Consider the following 25,265-nt stretch of genomic DNA (forward strand, 5'->3'; position numbering starts at 1 on the left):
GTGGACGAATTGAAGTAGACCTATCCAATTCCAAGGAGTACAGCGTGAAAAGGAAACTCATTTTCTCTCCAACTAGGCTGGACTTATCAACCAATGGATTTTACAGCTGCGTCACTTGAGTAGGCAAATACTGACACCTTACAGACAGCCAGTGCTCTCTTTATGCGATAGTACAATATCGAGCAAAAAATCAAGAGCGCAACTACAAACACAGTAGATAACGAACAAGCAGGAAGCGACTACAGTAAAACCCGATTATAACAAACCCGGATAGAGCGAAATATGCTATATATCGAAAGAAGAAAGGTGAGTTACGAAAATACACGGGGTACATATTCTTTATAACGAAGTTTACATCTGATATATCGAACTGACGAGCCTAGAATTGTCGCCAAAATGCATGGTCTCGGAGCGGCGATTGAGATGTTGATTGTCTGCGATGGAGATGGTGAGCCTCCTATGGAGCGACGTGACTCCCGGCACTTTCCGTAACTGTTTCCGAGGCGCCTGACTCCCGAATAAACCCTCCCACTCAGCGAGTCCGGACTGAGATGGAAGCTTCGGCGAACTCTGGGAAGAGCTCGTCAACGTTCCCTTATGAAAATGTCGATGTCCAGTCAAAAGACAGCCTACATCCCGAAGGAAGTACACTGTGTACGTCCTGTGTGTGTACACTGTATTGGAATTTCGCCACCGACTTTCTGCGCCCTCCAAGTGTCCTGTGTGTTTCGGTCCTCCATGCGTCCAGTCTATCTCCTAAAGGCCACAGACACCATACTGCCTTTGTACGTCCCCTGTATGTCTCGAAGGCAATAGACCGCATTCGTCCCTTGTGGGTCCCCTGTATTGAAATTTGGCCACCGACGTTTTGCGTCCTTCAAGAATCGCTTACGTTTCCATCCTCTACGTGTCCCACAAGCTTCCACGTTTTTAGTGCCCTTTTCATGCTGTGAAATAACAGCGCCCTACAGCCAGCTGCGTGAAAAAAAAAGTCAGGCAGCTCCACAGTAACTGGTTCATGCTGCAGTTGTTTCTGTAAGAGCACACTGACAAAAATCACATGAAACACTTATGACTCTTGCAAACCTCACTATTTTATTCAGCTTGGACACATAAGTGCTACTGCTGCCTGCCACACCAGGTGTCTCCTGACCTTTACTCCTCACAGAATGGGATAGCCACTGCCACATTTGACCCTGAAATAACAAACGCATTGATCGCTTATGAAGCGGTTTAAACAAGCATGTCTCTGGAAGATTTGGTGGTTATGCTTATAAATATGAGGGAGTGTTCCATACAAAACTGAACCAAGTATCCTGAAAGAGAAGGTACAACTTCTAGGTTGCAATATCAGCCACAACATTTAAACCAAATAAATTAACTAATGAGCTTACGGAAATCAAATATGACGTACTGTTACATAGGCAGCATACCCCGGAACTATTTACTGCTAAGATTCATGGCCTTCTCATGACGGGCATTCATACAGCCTCGCAAGAACATTTGAGAAATGAGAATATTGCAGTGGCACTGTGGGAACAAAGCCATACAAGGGGGGCAGAGAAGGCAACATAAAATGACATGAACATGCCCAGACAAATATTGATCAGTCATCATTATGAGTAATTGCTTGTGTGTACGTGTTCTATGGAACCTATAAAGGCAGCAGTTTTATTGTGCATTTCGATTACGAGACAGCACTATCATTGTCTAGTTTATTTTTCGGCGCTTGCTGTAAAAAAGCGAAATATTGAGATATGAGGAAACGCACATCGCCATGAACTGACCAACCTGTAGGTTGGCTCCTCAGTTTTTATATTTCCTTTTGTCGATGGATCGACCAGAACATGAGTAAATCAAGCAGAAGGAAGTGTACACCTCCCTAAGAGATTCCATAATTATTGCTCGATGCAAATATAAATATGTCCTTTGGGCTTTTGGAAGGTGCAATTGTATACCCGATATCTCTGACTGGGGGGTGTCACGTTGTGCGGCACGTCTCGACCAGCTCAGAAGAATGGACACTGGAGAATCGTTGGCACGTTTACCAGAGCACACAGTTATTATACACAACTACAACCTCTAAGCAAAATAAAAAACAAAGCAAACAAAGAACTCAACCAAAGAAATTCCTAATACTAATACCTAACAACAACCCAGAAAAGCCACCAAACCAAACCAAAGGTCACAACAATGAAGTCCCTAATAACGCAAACCGTCCTAGTTCCAGTCTATACAACGTCCGTGTTAACAATCCTAGCAACAATAGCCATATGATACCAAGTCCCTTGCGGACGGGCCTACCGCTGTCTCCGGCGCTGACGTGTCGTAACCGTAGCGTGGCCGTGACATGCTGGTGGTTGTCGTTGTCCGCTGCCGCGGTGCCGGTGGTGGTGGTACCAACGTAGTTGTGCGTGGTAGTCACCCGGTGGACCGCTGTTCAGCTACTCCTCGTGGTAGCCCTCGTAGCAGGAAGCAGCCCGTGGCCTCGGGGCCGTCGCCGTGGTATCAGGTAGCACCGGGGAGCTCCGGGAATGTTGCCGCGAGGGTACCGCCAAGGCGTTGGTTTACGGTGCGTGCTCGCTGTACGCAGGCGCCCGACGGTCGCCGCGGGGGCCACCAAAGCGCAGGTTGGTGGCACGACGCGGAAGTGGGAGCCGATGCCACGTCGGTCCACTCCGGCCCAGGCTGACGTGGCTCTGGTCGATGGCGTGGCCTCGTACCCCCGGCTTGTTCCTCGGACTCGTGCCACCTGACCTTCCTGCTGTGGCGTTCTTCTGATCTCTCTCTCTCCTTCTCTCGGCCTGTGCCCCGGGATTATATAGCCTTTGCCCAGCCGTCGCGGCACTCTTGCATGCGCTGTGCCCGTGTTCGCCGCACGGGTCACCACCACATGGGTTGTTTCTCCACGTGCCTCCATCGCGTCACCTCGGCATTCGTCCGCCCCCTTCGAATGAAATTTGCATTCTCTTTCTTCGTCTTCCTCTTCATCGGCCTCTGGCTCCGCTATGACACGTCATCTTTGCTCCCTTAATCATGACAGGGGGGGGGGGGCTCTTCAATAATTAGGAGTATTTACAGGCATTTCAGCGGTATAAACCCTTTCACTGTGTTGGGTTCCTGGCCATGACGCACCCCTAGTGTCGGATTGGTTGCAGGATTATTAGGAAAGTAGCATGGTGATTTATTTAACTACGATAGCGTCTGGAACGTAACGCGTCGAAAGGAAAGAGCGTAGGTGAGAAATCGCCTTTCCAGATATTTCCAGTTTGCCGTGCACATTTCTGGGACGATGACCCATCGTTTGAACATCAAAATCTGATGCTGTGCAACTCACACCCATTCCGCGGAGGAGAAACTTCCAGAATGCGAATTCGAGCTGAGCTCGTATTCGAATTAGAATCTAAAAAGCATTGCTCCTATCCGCAGTCGAATGCCCCGCATGGTCAGCGATCCGAACGTAACGGCACGCATAGAGGGAGCACTTTCAGCAGCCCTACAAGGCACAGAAATGGTGCCTTGTGAAATCATGATGACAGATTCAGATATAGAAGAAACGGGAATACAACCTTAATACAACAACCTTATGTGCTGCTGGAACACGAGGTTGTTGCTGACACGAGGTGCGCGCTGGGCTATCCTGGTGCGCCGTAGCAGACACAGCAACAGAAATAAAAACAACCCTAGGAAACCGTGGTGGGTGGCACAATACTTGCCCCAATACTTTCGCGCGTGCCGAGTGGTCACTCATCCCGACAGATGTACAGCGCACGGAGCGACCATGTCCCCCAGGCAACAAAATCTCGGCGCAGTCGCTCGGTACTTTGTGAAAATACAAGCTACTAGAAAGACTGGACAGTTTGCACAAACAGTGCAGGTGCACCAACTTTGTGCCATAGCACGAATGTTTCAAGACACAATAGAAAAGGCACCGGTATGTCAGTGACAATACGGAGGGGAAATGCGAAAACAAACCCTTACGTCAGTGACAGTGAAAAGGTCAAAGCGATCAAATACACCAAATTTAATTTCAGGGTTTATGCTTCTAGGCCACGAGGAAAGCTACCATGGTGAGTAACGTGCGCTGACTACTCTGTAACGTGCTCTCGAATGCTAACAACACACAGGCGTTTTTGCATATGTTTGCACGCATAACATTCATACTGTTCGGTAATAATGCAAGTTTTTCCTACTACATCTATCATAGTATTGCCCCCAAACACGCCTTTTCATTTGTTTACGTAATGTTTTGTTACAAGCACCTGGCCACACCCTGCAATCTTATCCTTGTTTAAGAGAAGTGTCTTTTTCCCCTTTTTCCTTCGTAAGCTGCACCAGCAGTCTTGTTTGATATAGAACGAATATCGCTTTGCGATGCCTATTATAGCTTTTTCTGTTTTTATTGAAAATGTTCTGGATCTAAATGAATGGGTGCAAAAGAAACCCTAAGGCATTCAATTCGCCAATGCTCATCCGTGCACGTCCTTTTGCTGACTCCTTCGAGGTTTGTGTGTTTTTATGTTCACTGAGGAACACAAGTTTGCTCCAATAATGTATATTTTTCATGAACCCTGCATTATCTGTGACTACCTAATAATATTCCAAACAAAGTATGATACAAAAAAGAACACCCACAGCTCTTTCTTCAATTGCCAAATACCAAATACCCTTCTACAATTAGGCTCATCATCAGATTTGCTAGCCTAAATAGCTGTCGGGGGGGGGGGGGGTGTACGATGGTCAGTGAGACACATTACACTACAAGAAACGAAGTGGCGAAAAGGCACGCAATACACACATTTCACTGCTGGGAATCAGTTGCATCTAGGGCAGTGATGTGAATTGAACGAGGTGAAGGGCAGTGAAGTGAACAAGGTTTCTCTGTATTTCGCTGTGATTTCACCGTATTCTTGTCTGTGGCCTGCCTATCGATGGGTGTGCTCTATTTTGGATATTTTTTGGTATTGTGTTTGCTGTGCCGGTTTTGACAATGTCTCGCAACGCAAAGAAAAAGGGCGCCGAGGCAGATAATCCCGACCTCAGTCATGAGATGGAGGACTTCCGCAAGGAAGTCCTAGAGGAGTTTAAAAATCTGAAAAAGAGCATGCAGCATTGTAGTGACTCTTGCGATGACGCAGTGCAACTGGCCAAATATATCAAAGTCCTCATGAAGGAAGTGGAAGAATTGACCAGGAGCAACCAGGCCGTTAAAGAGGAAAACCGCAGGCTTGCACAGAGAGTAGATGAGTTAGAACAATACTCGCGAGCCAACACCCTGGAGAGAAAGGGCGTACCAGTTGACGCAGACGCCCATGAGGCTGTTTTGAAAATAACAGAACTTATCGACGAGGCAATCACCCCAAATGATATCGACGTCTATCACTGGGTGCCTACTGCCAAAGAAAATGTGTCTAACATAGTTGTGCACTTCATGCGCCGCGAAAAACGGAACTCCGTGCTAGAGAAAGCCAAGAAGCAGTGTATTACTACTCGAAACCTTGGGTTTGGCGGAAAGGATCCTATTTTCGTCAATGAGCACTTGACTCGCCAAAACAAGCAATTGCTCGGTGCAGTAATTGCAAAGAAAAAAGATGTCGACTGGAAGTACGTGTGGGTAAAAGACGGGAAAATCCTTGCTCGCCAGCAGGATAAATCGCCAGTTCTTCGAATAACCAGGCTCAATGACCTCGATAAGATGACTGCAAAAGCTAGCATGTCCTAATTTTGCTGTGACACAACGTGGTTTATTCGGTACTTGGACAAATGGTAAAGAAGCTTCACAATCTCAAAGATATTCAGGGTGCAGATTCCTGCTCGTTCCTTCGCATAAATACGCGCTCTATGGAATACAAGCATGATGGCTTAGAAACTTTATATTCTTCGATCGGTGTTTCTTCTGATGCCATCTTGGTGTCGGAAACATGGTACACCGAACATTCCATTCCTTTTGCACTTCTATTCTATGAAACATTTGTTCTCAGTCATAGAAATAGCCGAGGTGGTGGCCTTCTATTACTAGTGAAAAACGTCCACAGCATGACTATCGTTCAGCAGTTTTCAATTTCTCATGCTGACTACGAAATACTAACGGTACGGGATAATTCCAAAATCTTTTCGGTTGTTTACCGTCTACCAAGCGCGAACTTTGATGACTTCTTCAGCTTTCTTGAAACCCTTTTTGATTTTGCGTCAGTAAATAAATATTCACTCTTCATAGGGAGATATTTTAACACTGATATGGTTAAAAGCATCCAACAAAGGAATGAATTATTATCATTGTTAGAGCCGTACGCTTTCGTAAACATTATTGCTGAGGCAACACGCGTTACGCCGCTTTCTGCGACTCTAATTGATCTGTTTACAGTGCCTGCTGATTTGTACGTTGTCGAAAGCGGTTGTCTCGCCTCGGACATCAGCGATCACCTTCCCATATTTGCCTTTGTTCGCAATAAATCTAATCTTAGGCCACGAAGTAATCTTCAAACACGTTTTCAGTGCATTACAGAGCGGTCCCTGAACAGTTGTCGTAATGAAATAGAAAATTACGACTGGGATGACGTGCTTTCTTAACCAGACGCCAACTCAATGTACGATGCCTTCGTCTTTGATATAGTGAACATATATAATAAGCACTTTCCGTGTAAATTTTTAGGTAACCAGAATAAAAAATCACGAAAGCCCTGGATAACATATCATCTTCTTAAGGAAATCAAAATGAAAAACCGTTTATACTGGGAGTTCATCAGAAGAAGGGATACTGAAAAGTTGCGGATCTATAAATCCTTCCGTAATAACCTAAACGCGAAGCTTAAAGTCGCCAAGGAAGAATATTTGGCGGAATTTTTTGGTGATCCCTCTCTTGACAGCAATCGCCTATGGAAACGTATTAACTCTGTTTTGCAACAAAATGCGCAGTGAGATGTTTCCTGTCCTAATATAAATAACCGCAATATTAGTGGTACCGAACTTTCTGATTTGTTCAATACGCATTTTGCATCAGTGGGGGGTTCGGGTCAAACTTGCACAAATGTCTAGTTACATAGAACTAACCGTTTCACTGGAAGTACGGTATTCTTCCTGACGACTGAGTTGGAGGTGATTAATACATTTCGGAGCCTTAGGGACTCAAAATCGCGAGACTTGAATGACATGCAAATTGGACCCATTAAGTATGTAAAAGACCTCAAAGCTCCTGTGTTGACGGCTTTATATAATTTAGTAATAGAGAGTGGGTGTTTCCCGGCGCAAATGCAAGTAGCAAAAGTTACTGAAATTTACAAAGGTGGTGACAGAAATGACCTAGACAATTATAGACCAATCTCTATATTGCCTGTCCTGTCGAAGGGCATAGAAAAAGTTATGCACGCGCGGCTTTATGAATTTCTTAACAAACACTCGCTGATTGCCCCCTCCCAGTATGGGTTTTTAAAAGGTAAATCAACTGAGTTGGCACTATTAACACAGAAAGAATAAATTATCAACGAACTTGAAGAGAAAAATACTGTTTTGGGTGTATACATAGATTTTTCAAAACCGTTTGACTGTATCAATCACAATATTTTAGTATCCAAACTCAAGCAATATGGTGTGCGTGGTGATGCTAACGCTCTCCTGTGTTCATATTTGCAACATCGTTCACAGTATGTCTCCCACTACAGTGCAAACTCCCAATTACGACGCATAACTTGTGGTGTTCCCCAAGGCAGCATTCTTGGGCTCCTATTGTTTATTGTTTACATAAATGATATTTTTAAAACTTCTGAAGACGTGCAATGGATTGGTTATGCAGATGATACAACCATTCTACTCAGCGGCAGAGATTCCCGGCATCTAATTAGTTCAGGAAATGGTATCATGAAGCTCCTAAAGGAATGGTGTGATACAAACTATCTGCGAATAAATGCTAGGAAAACCGAAGCCATTCTTTTTCGTACACGAAATACTACCTAAGCTGAGTTTCCGAAATTAAGTATAGATATCGAGGAAATTAAAATTGTAAATCATATAAAAACACTTGGAGTAATATTTACTGAACATCTAAGCTGGGACCAGCACATCGAGCGAATTTGTAGCAAATTAAATAAAATTACAGGATTATTAAATCGACATCGTCATTTCCTGCCATGTTCAATAAAACGCATAATATAGAATGGACTGTTCTTATCTACCAATAATAATGGCCACATGGTATGGGCAACAACATCAAATGCTAATATGAACAAATTAACTGTATGCTAAAAGCGTGCTATCCGTATAATAGCGAATGCTCCATTTAGGGCTCACACAATCCAATATTTTAAGATGTTTGAAATATTACCAGTTGCCTCGATTTATCCTTTCTGGCTCGCTTGCACTTACCGGTCTGCTATTCGAAACAGAAATCTTGATTATGTAGCATTATTTAATCTGGAAGAGCGCCGCTACAGTTATGACACGAGAACACATGACCCATGGATTACCCGCTTTTGCCGCACGACCCATGGATCACAGTCTGCATCGTTTAACATTGCATTGTTTTTAAATAAGCTATCTGCACTTTATATCGATGTTATAACTTCCTCGACTCGAAGCCTCTTCACGTATTTCTTATCCGATGCAACTGTGATCTGATGCCTGTCGGTTACATCGGCTGTCCGATCTTCGGCTAATATTGATTTCTGCCTACATTCCATTCATAAAGGAACTTTGTTCCGTTTATTGCAGAGAGCATGCGCTCTGCTTTAACGGCTAGCTATGTTTATGAGCACCATAGCTTGCATTCTGTACTGTTTCCTGCACTCTTGCAATACACCAGTTCATATTTAGGACATTTTTTCTCTTATTGATTTTTCCAATATTTATTGCATTTTCACACAACTCCGAACTGTTTGTCCACCTGTTACGTTGGCTGTCAAGCGTAATATTCTGTAATATTATCTGCATTATTTTTAGTATAATGGCATTTTCATCGTAATTTATCGTTTAATCGTATTTTATTGTTTTATCGGTCATTTTCTTTTATTTTGTTTAGTGCAGTGATATTGGACTATGGCCTAGCGCATGCGCTCTGCGGTAGTAGCCAGCCATGTTTCTTTATGCTGTATCTTATTTGCCGTTATCGCCTTCTGTGGTCTTTTGTTGCGCTACGTCGATTGATATTGGGTGTTATGTCATATACTGTCCCCTGTTTCTTTTTTCTATGCCCAAATGTGTGCACCTCATTACTATACTGCTGCTGCACAAATCTGTATCGGGGGGTGCGGGCTTTGTCAAGCTGCTAGTGCGCAGCTTATTTCCGCAGTCCTCCCTTTCTTCCTCTCGAAGAACAAAATAAAGATTGATTGATTGAATTCACCAAATTTTTTTTTCTGGGTGCATGCTATTGTTTCACTCATGTAATGTAATCCATAATATGACTTTTGAGTAGAAGTCCAAAGATCTAGTTCATCTGTAATAGGCTGTAGAAGAAAAATCCCCACACACTGGCTGTGGCCACCACGAAACTACCACAGTGAAAAAAGCTGGCAAAGTCGTTATAATTCATGGAGCAAGGACACTGCCCTGACGGGACAAAAAATAAAAGGCATCAGGAAGTTTATCATCCTGATCTGTCGCGTATATTTTGTGCCATCTCCGCAATGTTCTTATGTCTTAATATCAATAAGGTACCACAAGGATGCCACAATGGTTTTCTATGTTTTCATGCTCTCTCAGCCTTCGAAATCGAGATTTTCATGCATTACACAGTCGTAATAAACGCCACTTACAGATCGGGCAGGGTAGATCGAAACAGGAGGCAGCCAACTCTTCTGGTAGTTCACAACGTACATCCTCCATGTAAAACACCCGGCCCTTCCAAAAACTGGAAGTTCAAGTAGCAAACAGGCCGCAACAAGTAGTAAACAAGCCACTCTGACAGGACATGGCACAGTTTTTTTTCGTAGGTGCAAGAAAGGCATCTTCAGTTGTTTCAGGCTAAAAATTAAGTGCACGCATGACAATCCTTACAAGGCTTTCAGCCATACTTTAAATGAACCGAAGCAACCTTACACTAAATTATGTTATACAAAGCCTACTAAATATCCCTAGGTGGTAGAAATTTGTGGCCCCAGATTTGAACTGTGCAAGCATATTCTCTGGTCCAGAGGGTGCGAAACGTGGTTACGGCTTTTAAAGGAGCCATGAAGAGAAAACACAAGTTTGGATCATTCAAACGATTGCGTTGCTAGAATCATGCTGACACCATTTTTAACGTAAACTCCACTCAAATAGGCTACAAATAAGGAACAAAGTTAATGGCACTCGACCCACTAGCTCATTTCCCGCAACAGAACCTATGTCATACCAGCCAGCTCTGCAGCTGGCGGAGGGCGGCAAAAGCAGCCGCAAACGCGAATTAGGCAGAGCCTATAAGCTTACCGAACGACCTGTTAGCGCTCAAATTTAGAGAACATTGTTTTACATCAGTAAGAATGGTGGGACAAACAGTAGAGGTTAGGCAAGCACACGTAAACATAGAAGTACCGATGCGGACTGCTCTTGGTACTGCACGCACTATGCTTGGTTTAGCTGCACAGGATTGCGGGGCTTTGGGGTTGTCTCGGACAACACTGGCCGATTGACGCAAGCAACAGTGTCTTACATGACCATATATGTATAGCGAGCACTATGTCTCACGAAACGCATATATCCTCCCTGAACAAAAACAAGGGAGGTTTAAATACTGTCAAAAATAACCCAAAAGCAGAAAGTGGCTTGCCACGGTATGGTGGCGCCATCTAGGTGCACTAACGGTAAACAAGGCTTCCCAATCGGCTGCAGGGCGGTCGCTTGCTGTGGTGTCATTTCAGATCACGAAAACGAACGATTTAGCCGTAAATCAAAATTTTAATTTCAATTAATTAATTTCTTAGAGTATCAAGCATTGTTTGCGTACGGACAAGTGCTGGGGGCACTATAACAAACGAGCTTTTTCGAATAACACGAACTTTTATTTTGTATTCATGGCTCCTTTAAAATTCTCTCAGAGGCACATGGTGAACGTCTCAGCGTGCCAATACCACCAAGGGGTAGGCAAGCTGAAAGGCTGACAAAACGAAAAAACGGAATGGCGGAGGAGCACAGTGGCAAGCCCACACCCTGTTTATTTTTTTCCACCGTGATTGTACCCCCATCACATGCATATTTCTAAGAATCAACACGTTGAACCCATGCTCTATACGTTACGGTCAACACAGTTTACGCAAGCCAGCTACAAGTAACGTCACACCACACACGCATTTCTCTCTGATCATGTCGATGCTGGTTAAGCTTGAGAAAGTTGAAAAATTTCTTACATTTAAACAGTGAAAGCTGCCTAGTGACTGCATCAGCAATGCAGGCTGCAACCGCATGTTTTCAAGTTGCGACATGTAATCAAGCTTCAGGTCAAACGTTCACTGCCTAAAGAACTCGTGCATGTGGTACTACTAAAAAAGATGCTAGCAATGCTGAAATGTTGAAAATTCAACGTATATGCAACTCTCACGTATTATAACTACAACTGTATTCCAGCCTCCTTGCATTTTTTCGCCCATAAACGAAAACTACCTGTCAGAACAATGCTAAGCTGCCTATGTCCAGTAAAGACTATTGTGTGGGTCCACTGCCACCTCAAAAAAAAAAATCGGGGAGTGGGTTCCATGTTTTACAACCATTACACAGTTTTCTTTCCTTTTTTTCATGCAACAAGCTTTAGCGGCCGAATCCACCCATGCCAAGTGACGGTTGCTGGGCCGTCATCATAATAAAATTCTCGTTGCCGGCAATGAGAAGCGGGTAGATAACTGACACAACATTCTGGCCGCCATTCCTAGAAAACCATTCATGTGACGGCGCCGACGCAGCCGGTAAATTATGATAAAACAAGCGGTACGAGCAGAACACCAAGCAAAATACTAAACACGCTTAAGAAAGCAGCGCTGCGGCAACGCATACGAAAATTTTAACATGCACCACGATAAACAATCACTTACGGCAGAACATGCAGCATTATTCACACGTCGCGCCGACAGCCTGGAACTTGCAGTAGAAGCTCTTGATTCACGTAGGCACGCACAACTTATCAGGTGTTTTGTGAAATGGCGACCTCGATGTGCGTTTACTACAGCAGCGCAGTACGGTGACGACACAGGGGCTTTGCCAGCACCCACGACATTTGAGGTGGCACAAGAGCACGAACAGGCAATATTACGGAAGGAGCAGCACGTAGTAATTCACGTAACACCAGCAAATTGAAATCAAACCACCAAAACCATGAACAACGAACCAACGACGTTTTTTTGCAAACACCCTACCTATGATAGTGACGGCATATATGCTAGTCCAGACTAGACGTTTTACTACAGTTGGCTATATAATAGTTATTCCATATTCACCCCTGAAGCAAACTAGGCAGACACCCTTATATATTTTGTTCAAGTTGATAATAGCAACCATATATATAAAGGCAGTACATTTCCCTAATAGCCAGCAACGTCTTTTGTTGTCGCTAGTTGTTGCTACTCATATAGAAATAAAAATTAATTAACAAAGTTATTATCGTCGTCTACATCATACTTGACTGTTTAGTGCTTTGTTCAGCGTACAAGCATTCACTTATTTATTTTTATAAACGGAACGAGCGCATAAAAATTATTCCCGGAGACATACACACACACACGCACACCCACACACTCACGCACATACACACACGCGCGCGCACACACACACACACGCACACACAGACACACACACACACACACACACGCACACACACACACGCACGCCCACAAAAAAGCACAGTGTGTCAAGTTATTGACGAAGGCAAATAGTTCACTGAAATAAAGGCTTAGCAAGACTGGGCAAGCTGAAATGTTTAGACCACTTCCGTGGCTTAGAGGATACATACTCACTGATCCAAAGAGCGAAGGTTCGAAACCAGTCAGGTGAACTTCTTTTTTATTTCTGTGTTTCAATTGAAGTTTTCTTAGCTTAGGCTATCTTTTGACGCTTTAGGTTGTTTCCATCCTCTGGCTGTGTCCCTTGTTTTTTTTATTATACCGCAATATTTTCTACAAAAAATTTGTTCTGAATCCTCCTGCAGCCATGGGAGAAGTTGTATACGTCTTCAACATTAACGCAACACCCCAAAAAGTGTTGGTAATTGCCATCGACTGTATGTTCAAAGATGAATACGATTCAGTAGCATTAGTTTGTTACGGGATGTTACCACAACTACTTTACTTTGCCTCTGTAATATGGGGAAGCAGATATTTATTTTCTGGCCGGAGACGAGAGCAAGGACATAGGGCCGGGCCCAGATTTGCGAACATATGTGGAGACGGAAAACCAAACACCTTACTACGTATAGCATATCTAAACATAAAAGAATACATCAGAAGGTAAACACGCAGACGAAGCCAAATACAACTACACAGGTGCTTTAAATACATAAAGGGAGTCCGAAAATTGCTTGATTGCGTTCCTAGAGGTGGCTGTAAGCGCACCAAAAAAAAAAGAAAATACAAGCGCCTAAGTAGGCGCCGCTAACGGTTGAAAGCAAGAAAATATGAGTAACAAGTATAACGAGTTGTACATAGTCTTGGCAACATAAAAAAATCTTGGGCAAGTTTTGAAAAAAAATAGAAGAGAAAAAGCAGCAGCCCACAAACGTTGTTCTTGCATCCGTTCTTTATATTCGCATGTGCTCGATAACAAAATCCGTGGCCTAATTCAGGAATGAATAAACCGATTGTCTGTTCTTTGAATCTGTTCAAGAGAGTTTGTTGTTCATTTGTATACGAATCCCATACAGTGCACGCATACTTAATTGGCAGATTCGTCAAATTCTAAAAGACATTTATTTGCCACTGAGTCCCTCAGCTTTTCTATATGTCAATATAGTTCACAAAAGCGAGACAACCAACGTTAATCAATGAGAATTCTAGCGTAAGGTAATATTTAAACTATACCTTCATAAACGTATTCCTTATTTTGGTTACCCATTTATTTGAGACCGGGAACATAAATATTCCTATAGAAACATTTGATTGTGATATGGAGGTGTTGTGGTTTGGAGTTGGTTTTTTATACTTATTAACTTACATTATTTATTGCGAATCAGTGAATCCAGATATACCAAGATAATTGATAATTAACAGAAAGCCGACGTCCGCACATACCCGGACCTGTAAGCGGTTTTTCTTGTGGCGGAAACAAGAGGATTGCAGTAAACAGCAAATATTAGGTGGTCAAGAACAGTACCCTAACGATTTTTGGAAGAAGCGGGAAAAGTGTTAGATGTTGATAAAGTCATGTTATACATGGCTGCGCTGAGACCCAAGAAAAGGTGGTATAGACCCCGGTCATGGCAGCCCTCGTGCTTATAGAGCTCAAAAAGAACAACCCATGTTATGCAAGATTTCAGCACATGGTAAAACATTCCAGGGTGTGTAAATTATTCGTTAGCTGTGTTAGCTGTAAACCACGGGGCGCCTCATTGCGTAGATGTAGCTTCAGCACGTGAAACTATAAAAGTTGAATTTTGGTTTTACTGTCACACCCACGGTTAGCACACCCCCTAAATACGATGGCAAGAGAAAGTAAGGATGTTGGTGGGGACGCCTGTGCTTTGAACGAAACTTGTTGATCCTAATCATCCAACAGATTTGGCACAACGAACTGCAACTATCCATGCAATGAATGATCCAGGGAACATTTAGAGCTCACACTAATGACGGCGAATCCCACATTAACTTTCTTAATTCTGAACTAAACGCTAAAATGAGTGATGCGAGAAAGTTTTACTTTAATACCACGTTAGGCTCTTTTATGAAAAATAATTGCATTAGGTTTCGGAAAACTATCAATCCTCCTACTGCCTGCTCATTAGCTTTCGTTATAGATGATGTGTCCTGTTCTGATTCTTCAGCAATTTCACAACCCTTTGATAAGTATGTCCAAACTGTATTTGAAGATGACAATATAACAACTCGTGAAATTCGTAGCAGCCAAGAAACGGGTTCGTTTCCAGGAATTAAAATTAGTCGCAATGGCGTTCTTACCCTCCTGTTGAATATCTACACAACTGAAGGTGCCGGGATAGATAGCATACGAAACATGTTTTTGAAGAGTTATGCAGAATGGAATGCTCGTTATTTATCTCTAATTTTTGCTAAATGGTTAGAGACATGTACTGTGCCGAGCGTTTAGAAAATCCCCATTGTGATTCCTTTGTTTATATCGGGTAATAGGCAACTCGTTTCTAACTACAGGCATATTTCATTAGCGTGTACCTGTTGCAAGCTTTTAGTGCATATAATTTATAAACATATAATTCAATACCTCACTGGTAACAACGTATTGTCCCGTAATCAGCATGGTTTCCGCTCTGGTTTTTCTACAACTACACAGCTCATTGAATTCGCTCACGACATCGCTTCGGCTATCAATACTCGAGCTCAGGTTGACGCCATATTCATAGATTATATCAAAGCCTTTCATGTGCTGTGTCACACAAATCTTTTTATCAAAATTAGAAATGTTATTAACAATGACAAAATATTAGGCTGGATAGCTGACTGGCTACGTTTGAACTCACAATTTGTTACTTGTGAGCATTCGCAGTCACCGTCGTGTGCAGTCACTTTCGGGGTACCGCATGGCTCAGTACTTGGGCCCCTATTATTCATTGTTTACACTAATGATGTCACAGAGGCCATTAAGGGCACACCAGTGAAGCTGCGATTGTACGCCGATGACTGCGCTCTTTATATTAGCGTAAATAATGCACATGATCAAGATGTTCGGAACAAAGTATTTTCGTCCTCTTGTGGTTGTAGCACCACGTGGCAAATGAGCATTAATTACCAAAAACTGTTCAAATGAAATCTACCAAAAAAAAAACTGCCGCTAAAGTTTAGTTGTAGGCACAATGCGCACTACCTAAACTCTGTGAATACATTCAAATATTTTGGTGTTACCTCCACTCAAAACCTAAAGTGGCATCATCACATCGAAACAATTCGCCCTAGGCAACGTACAAAACTGGGATACATAAAACGAACACTCAAACACTCTACCAAGGACAGCAAATTAACCGCGTATAAATCGCTCATCCGCCGATTGCTAGAGTACGGCTCACTGGTATTGTCAGCCTATACTACACTTGATATACTACACTTGATATAAATATGCTCGAGGGCATACAAAAAAAGCAATATGGGTCATTTTGGGCCGGTACGACGGCAATTTTCCTCCCTCATCCTACGCATATTTATTGTCATTAAATCCCTTGCTTTTCGACGCACACTTGATCTTAACACACTGCTACATAAGAGTGTACACGGCCACAGTTATATTGAAGCACCGATTACTTTTTGTCATTCAGCTCGACGAGCCATGCGCCGATCTCACCCACTCAACATTGTTCCCTTTCAGGCATTTGTAAATTGCTTTGAGCATTCTTTTTTTCCAGCCGTTTTTGGGATTTGGAAAAACCTAGAGGGTTGTCGGCGCGAAAAGTCAATTGAAGTGTTTTTGAAAGAACTGCCTCACCATATTTTGTAATATGTTTTAAATGCTTTCTATGTTTATTTGGTGTTGCTTAATGTATGTTCTTTTCTTTTTCTGATGTACACATTCCTGCTAAGTCTCGTGTATCAGGACAGCAGTATCAGCAAATAAAGAAAACTCGTTGCCTTAACAAGCACCGTGAGAGGAAACTAAAGTTATTCGAGCAACAAACAAGAATATACTTGCTGAAGGAAACGTTACAGGGTCTAAGCGAGGTTAGGCGGAAAGAACATTTTACAAAACACATCCACTCCCGAATAAGCATAAATGCGGATAGATTTGTGGTGGTTCTTTAATTCGGAAGGCCGGTAACAGGGCCAAGGAAGGATTCAAGAGAAAAATAAAATCACAGTGTGGGAAGAAAGCCAATCGCAAAGATGGTATGAGAAAGAAACCAAATATTATGGTCGATTTTTAGAAGCATATTTTATCAATAAATAGGTAGCAAAGAAGCTGATGTTATGAATTACGCACAATCGAAGAAACGGGATGACGGCACACATGGAGGCAAATCTGCCACCTTGCATTTGGCCACAGGTGCTTCATTCACAATGCACACCGGAGTATTTCTTTGCGGCACGTACTCACCACCAGGCGGGACCAAATTTTAATCTTCGAAGTGTTCCTCCACGCCAACTCCCTTCTGAGGACACTCGAGCTCGCAGAGAATTCTACAGGTGACCAGGATGTCACAGGAACACACAAAAAACAAGGTTGCATTCCTCGGAAAGGTACAGTAAATATTTACCCGCTAATGTACTATATTTTCTGGTAGAATACGTTCCTAAAATCCGAGTATCTAATAAAGGATCACAGTACTTTAAAAAACAGCCGGTTCAGGGTGATCTCTGGTATAGTTCTATTTTGTACAGTTGAAACATGCACCTTTCCGCGTGTTTTACCTCCAGGTAATTGCACATTACCGAACGGCAACACTTTGGCAGATGGAGAAGACTTAAACTCTCGCTTCCCCTGTGTAAAATACAAGTGCACAGATGGCTTGTTGGCCGTCAAAAGGTGAGCCAAATAGACACCGGTGGAATTTGAAGCACATTCATTCCTACAAAAATCGCCTTCAAGTTATAAAGAAACCGGTTACCTTTGGTGAGAATAAAATAAAAATCAATAAAACATAAAACATTCAATAGGTAAATCATTCAACGTAACATTACGGTAGATTGAAGTACTTTAAAGGGCTTCTAAGCGTGACCTCAATTGATTTTTATGCAGTAAAATTAGCATATGTCGACCTGCTGTAAGGTTCATAATTGAGGCGAAATCTTTAAGGGCCCGATTGAACGGTAAACCGTTGTTGTTGCCCTTTTCCCGAAGATATAGAATTTTAGTTTCTGTGAAAAGTACATCAAAAAGATTTGAGAGGTTAGGGCTACCTTATTTACTCGTTTGTTGTTATAACAAATAGAAAAGAAATCAAGAATAACTTAGTAATCATCGACCACGCTCTTTGTGACTAAATGATTCAAAATCAACCTAAAAATTGCGCAGCCTTTCTAAAAGATGTAGCTATTCGAGGCTAATACTACAATTTCTATATTTCCTATAAGGAAACGTTTTGTGCACACACTTGCCCACCGTGACCATATTGGCATTATTTTGTCGCGCCGCTATTTTGTACTTTCAAACGCCGTGCCCGCCGAGAGGCAGGGTCATATCACATGGGGCACCATCGTCTCTATTGTCAATTAGACCTCATGCCATGCGGTCCGAGGCGAATGTGACCATTCCCATCACAACGTCCAAAATATGGCATCCCACCAAAACGTGAGGGCATATTGCGACACAGCGAAGAAATGATAGTTTGAGTGGACGAGCATGTGCTTCGCAATAACCTTGAACAAAGCACAACCGGCGATGAAGCTGTAAACACAGTGACGTTCGTACCCAGATGCGGGTCATGAAATCAAATGCCACCGAGCTTCGCGCATTTATCTATAGTGCTTCGGTTTCGAAACACGTCAGTATAGACTCAGGATATTTGACAGTAAATGAGAGCAGCCTTATAAAGGGAGCTTACGCAGCATAGGTGAGGTCATGATTGGGGATGGGTGATGTAATATATAAAATGATTTCACACAAGCTTCGCTAAGGGAACAAGTACGCAGTGCACCGAAGCCGGCAGCCGCCATTACGAAGAAATAAAAAAACAAGACAAAAGACACAGTTCAAGCCTCTCTTTTTATGAGTACATCAACCCAATGCTGAAGCAAAATTTGTGGAAAAATAAAACTTCAATTTCTGGTTTCTTGAGTGGTAAGACATCAGGCGAACTACGTGAATGCCCTCAGGTCGCATGCATTATCGTTATGATTCATTGTCACCATTGGGAACTACCTCGCCAAATATTTGGCCAAGACGTCCTCGAAGTTTGTATGGTCCGAAATACAGTAGCAAAGGCTTGAGTCTGTCGTAAATCAGTCGGCTGTCTTCCCTAAATGTGCTGGAAGGAAGTAATCTGCGCAGTTTCACCGGTAGCTCTATTGTACGCGAACGAGACAGAAGGAATAATTTTGTTCAACTTTTCTTAAGCACAACGTCGAGATACATAGCACCCTGGCTATCGCATTTTTGAGGCGTTTAGTTTGTCCGTTGGTGGATGGTACGCAGTGGTTCTTCTGATATTCATGCTTTTATAGTGTAAGACTCCTTGCATATGTTCTGAAGTGAAGGTCGTTCCCCGGACCGCAATTAGGTCTTTGAGGGCTTCTCCTCGCAGCTTAGCTGAGTAGACAAAGGATGCTGCGCCTGCTTGAGCAGCTTCTTTGGGAAGAGCGGAGGTCTCTGCTTGGCGCGTCGTGTATTCTGTGGCTGCGACAATTCACTTTTGTTTAGGTTTTCGAACTAGGAACCGGGCCTAGAGGGCCCGTTCATTCTTGTGGAATGCTCTCAATGGTACAATGGGCTGCAGTCGGGTTTTTGGAGTATGTGATGTCGGATGTCAGCCGTGGGCAATAGGGAATCGCGTTTTTTGAAGAGAGCGGGTGCTGTTGGGTCTGGAAGACGGTTCGGTGCGACAACTTCTATAACTTCTGCCGCGGAGGTCTGTCGGAATGATTGGATCTTTTTTTCTAATTCCCGGGGGGAAGTTTGTTTTTATGAGCCCGTTGTTTGTGAAGCTAAATACGTGAAGTGTTTCTTAAAGGGGCCCTAAATAGCCTTCCAAAGGCCGCATTTTCAATCACGCAAATGCTAGACTACCCCTTCACGACAACGTATACGACTATTACATCTCTGCCCAAACCAGGGGCCGCAGAAAAACGCACAAAAGATCGTTTTTTTTTTTGTTTACCTACCGCTTCCTTTCCGCCATACTGCCTTGCTTTGACGTAGTTCTTGTTTTGACGCAGCCTCTATGACGCACGAAAAACTCCACCAACCTTCCGGGGCCGCTATTGGTGGTCCCCTTCAAATGCTGTAGCCAACCAGCGTTCCCTGCTCTGAGGGAAACGCGGGTGCGGTCAGGGCTAGCGGTGGTCCGGCAGCGGCGGCACGACTTATTTTTGTAGGAACGAATGTCGATCGTCGCTATTCGTTACAGAAGCTTAGCTGAATTTGCAGATGTAGCACGTCGTTTACAAGGTATCAATAACGGTAAAAACTCGCAGATTGTCTGCATTCGGAAACGCCGCTACACGTGCGACCGCGGTAAGCATCTGCCTGCAAGGCTGACAAGGAGCCCAGTGCGCGGTGTATGCACGATAAGCCATAAACCGCAGCAGCTAAAACTTGTCACCTCCCGGCAGAGCGACACAATTGCTGAAAATCAGTTTACAAATGCGTGAGAGCGGGGGATAGTGGAGTGAAAATGGTTGAGCTGGCAATTTTTGTAGGCGCGGCTTCTTAATGCGGTGACTGTATAACCGCAGCGATGCTAAGCCTTTTCCGAGCGTCGGGGTCTTGGAAGGATCTTTTCACCGCGACAGTTCTGCATGAGGAAACGCTAGCGTGTCGCTAGTTTTCGGTGTACATCTTTATTACTGTCGTGACCGAGCATGTTGTGTCTGGGATCCCCTACCTCGCATGAAACACTCGTGTCGCCTATTCTACAACTGACATGCCGACGCGACACAGGCCGATGCGATGAGCATGGTCGCCGGGAGGTTCGAGAGGCCCGACCGGCCCCGCTCGGCCGTTGTAGGAGGAGCCCCTGCTGCTAAAAAAGCGTAACGCACCACCGAGTGGCGCCAATGCCTGCGCGCATCTAGAACCTTGCCCTCTTTATCGAGTACGTCGGGCACCTGGTCGGTGACGTCACATATACAGAGTGATTTGGAGGCGCCATGAGAGGGGAAGGGCTCCATTCCTTATTGCTGGCCCTTTTTAATGAACGATAATTTCACTAATAGTCAACAACTTTAACCCATTTTTGCGTCACAACGTTTCTTGGCTAGTACTCCAGCTTCTGCACACCTATATTCGCTTCATTTAAAACCTTGTTTAGGGCGTCCTTTAAGGTCGCCGCTCGTAACGGGCAACTCGGGATCGGTAGGTTTCTGGGCGGATAGCTTGCTCTCCGTGATCATTTCTATTATCATCTTTTTAGCCAATGCAGCACCCCTTGCATGAAGTGTGGAAAAGTTTCCGCTGCTGGTTTTAACCCAAAAACATAAAACTCTAACTGAAAAAAAAACCAGTACAGCATGAAAACGTTGTTTCCCCATTTGACTCTTTACTCAAGGGAATCTGTCAGTAGCCTTGGGTTAAGTTCAACTTTGAATATTCCTCTTTCTGGCTTCTTTCGCAGAAAGCACATTCACTCTTTGGATTGCTTCTGCTTCAGACACCCACACATCATTAACACTCCAAAAAATAAACACATACTCTGGAGAAACCGTCCGCATTTCTTGCCGCAACCAAGAGAGGATTGTATGATGACTTTGGCCACTTATTCATGCCCTGCTCTAATATTCAACCTATCGTCTTCTCGATAGGCCATCGGACATACAATGGCACTAGGTACTGTTTCACGAGTATGGTAGTTTGGGAAGTAAACTTTAGTTTGTATTCAATGACATCCATTCCCCCTAGCAGACCTGAGAACCACGCCGTATATTTTACTACCATACACGCTACCTCCTGGTGTCAGGTTACGTCTTTTCCCTGATACTTCTTGAGCATGTTCACAAGAAATTTCTTTTTCTTACCATTTCAATGACATTTATTACCCCTAGCAGATCTGAGAACAACGCCGTATGTTTTACTACCATGCACGCTACCTCTGGGTGTCAGGTTACGTCTTTTTCCTGGTACTTCTGAGCATGTTCACATGAAATATCATTTTCTGACCATTTCTTAATACCTCGTAGTCAGCCTTATTTTTTTGGTTGGAAAAAGAAATGGATCTTTTTATTGCATGGGGAACTTCTTGCGATTACATGACAGGAGTATCAACACCTTCTCTCCTACGCTCCACCGGTGCTCTACGGTTTTGCAGCAATAGCCTTTCTTATACTTCTCTTCTCCCCCTCCAAATACTCATGGGCTAATCGACAATTGTTTTCCAGCCTTCGTCAGTCGTCACTACTTCTTTTCCCGTTACGGGTGAGATGACAACCTTCTCTTCACTTTTCCTGGTACAGTATTACTCTGGATGTCGCCGCTACTGCACAGACCTCCTCAACGACTTTAATTATCTTATCCCTATTTGTGAAGACATCGTCTTGCGTGCCTTTAGGTGCATACATAAGATTTTTCCACGTGCTTATACGCCTCAACACTGCTTTCAGGCTGCCTCCGTTCTTTACAGCATGCTCAATCCTCTACATATTGTACTTCCGTATGTCAGGTTTCTCACCATTTTTTATTGGCTTTGATAGCTCCACAAGTTATATTCCGTCTGCTGGGGTGGAGACAGTCATGCACTCCCATTTTATCATTAAAATTTTTTTCTCCTGGGAAACTCTACCAGTATCTTCCGTGGCGATCTTACCTGCGGCTTCTACTGCGCAATGCGTGATAATGAGTGTAACATTGTCGTGCGGTTCCTGTGTCGTAAATTCTGCTTCCTGGATTACAGCTGAATATCGGTTCTTCAGCGCTATGATGAATTGCACTTACCGTCTTACTCATGAATCATTGATTGGCTTCTTTAGTGCTAGCTTGTTATGGTTCCTCCTCAAATGTAGCCTAATTCGAGATCTTCCTATCCTGTAGTAACTACACCTCCCCCTTCCGAGCACTTCCACTTCCTGCATGACGCCAGGTTCATCATATAGTATGCAGCCTATTTCATTTTTGTGCTCAACATTTAGTTTCCTCCACGTCCACTTACGGCTCTCCTGTTGGAGGAAGGAGGTATTGATGTTGCCCAGACTATTCCATTCGGCAAACTTTACTAATACATCCCCTATGTTATTCCTGCAACCGAGAACACAGCTCCCAACTGCCTTGCCCCGAGCCTGCTTGTTGCCTACTATAGCATTGAAGTCTCCCATAACATCGGTATACTGTGTCTTTACTTTATCCACACTTTCATAGGACCGTTCAACTATATCGCCTTCATGGCTGGGTGTAGGCATATAGACCTGTACAATCTTGACTCTGTACCTTGTACTAAGCCTAATTACAAGACAGGATACGCTTTCGTTATTGCTATAGGATTCGTCTATGTTGCCAGCTATGCTTTTATGGACTAGAAGTCCCACTTCAGTTATCATTTGGCCATTGTACCACACTAACATTGGGCGTGTCGTTTTTTAGCCCTGAAAAGACTTTTGTCATCCTTACCTCACTAAGCCCTGTGACATCCCATTTATGCCCTCTAATTCCTTGAACACCTCTCATTCGCCTTGCTAGATATGAAATCTGATCCCGAACTGCATCAACAGACTTTAAATCGACTGCATCAGGACACCTGGTGCCCATATCAACGAGTATCAACCAGCACCTACCGGTTGCCTTCCCGTGATGCCGGTGTAATTGGGTGAATTATGTTTATAGCTACTCGTTGGAAAGGTAGTTCGATGACAAGCAAGTTACCAAGCGGAGTGCTACCGACCCGCCCTTCAGAGAAAGTCCTTTGGCATATGTCATAATACCTCAAGTTTATCTTGATATCACGCCTTACACACGGTCAAAATAACTGTCCTGTATTTTACCCATAGTTCGCTGGGTTCCTCGTTGTTCTGCATTGATGCTTCCGTGCCGAAGCCTAAGCACAAAATCTTCGCGACGCTTAGGTACTACGACCTCCCTTACGTCCCTGCCCGAACTAAAAACACAACTTCGAAACAAGACTCACTCCACCTGCTGAAACTTATGCACTCTGTGGCTTCGCTTTCGTTTGACTTCCTCTCCTATTGTTTGGGTGCATTGCTTTATTGGTGAAGCTCTTTTTTTCTTGTCCGTAAAATCGACTGGTGTATAGCACAACACCCGTGATACTGTTGTTGGGTACCCTGTTGTCCACTTTATATTTTGATGTTGCTCGTACTACGGATATTATTTCCTACTTTTCCTCACTTTCACACACGGGCTGCCTATGATGCTGCCCCGTTTACCTATCTCCCCACCCTCACCTGAGTCTAGCACCTGTAATTCGGGTCAAGTACATTCCTTACTCCAGCGATATTTCCCAGCATAAGATTATACAATGAATCATCTATTAGTTTGTCTCTCACGTTTCCCAAGTAACACGGGTAGACTCTTGAATAACCGACTCTTGAAGACATTTCTCTGTGCGGTGTACTATGATGAAAAGGAAGGTTTTTGCATTTAGTTCCTCATCTCTACCCAAGCTTTTCCTGACAAGTACCGAAAAAGAACTTCTATCTAGTAGCACCTGCTCATGTCTATCCCTTATTTCTCCACGTAAAACACATATTGCCGGTTCTACATCACCGCCCATATGCTCAGTAACCTCTGCCCCCTCTTACTGAACCTCTTTGTCCGGCTTGGGAAACATTCGGAAACTGGCTCTGGGGCACACCATTGAGGCCATTTTATCTTGCGTACGCAAACAGAAGTCCTCTGCGCGATGTCATTTGTAAGGACATGTTTGACATACAGGTGGCGGGGCGCCCCGGCGAGGTTTCACCCTGCACTCAGCAGCGTTATGCACCCTGCCCGACCAAAAAGAAAATATATCTGTGGTGCCACAGAACCTGCACCTCTATCTATTTGCTTCTGAGCATCGCCCAATTTAAACAGTTTGTCTTTCATTTCTGTTGAATTCTACAGGTCCTGTGCCTCCAAGAACCTGTCTCAAAGCTTGAAGGTTTCGGGTATTTGTAACGGTTTCCTTGCCGTCAGCAACACCATCAGCTCCGCGCTATGGCGCTCAGAGAATTGCTCGGCAATCATAAGCTTTCAAAGGCCCTCGAAAATTTGTAAGTCAGAGACAGCTCTACCCCTCAGTCAAGCTAGTTCGAAAGGCGCTTCGAACTGCTTGACTGTCTCAGCGTGTTCCGGTTTACAAGATTGAAACTTTTAGCGGAAAGCCTCCGTGGGCAGGCGAAAGCTCGGCGGCAGCGCTACTTTCAATTTATTAACGTGTGAGTTTGGGCGAGGTGGTACTTCATTGAATTCATGCTTACAGCGCCCACTATTAAACGAAGGACGAAAGAGAGTACACGGACAAGCATTTGTACGTGTAGCCACTCTTTTTTGTCAGTCGTCAAATTGTTCGGGCTTGAAACATTATTTTACGATATCGTAGTCCGTCGGCTTATCCGCGG

The sequence above is a fragment of the Haemaphysalis longicornis genome, unplaced genomic scaffold (genome assembly GCF_048455015.1).
Source record: "Haemaphysalis longicornis isolate Haplotype H1 unplaced genomic scaffold, Haemaphysalis longicornis Haplotype H1 scaffold_2, whole genome shotgun sequence".
Lineage (NCBI taxonomy): Eukaryota > Metazoa > Arthropoda > Arachnida > Ixodida > Ixodidae > Haemaphysalis > Haemaphysalis longicornis.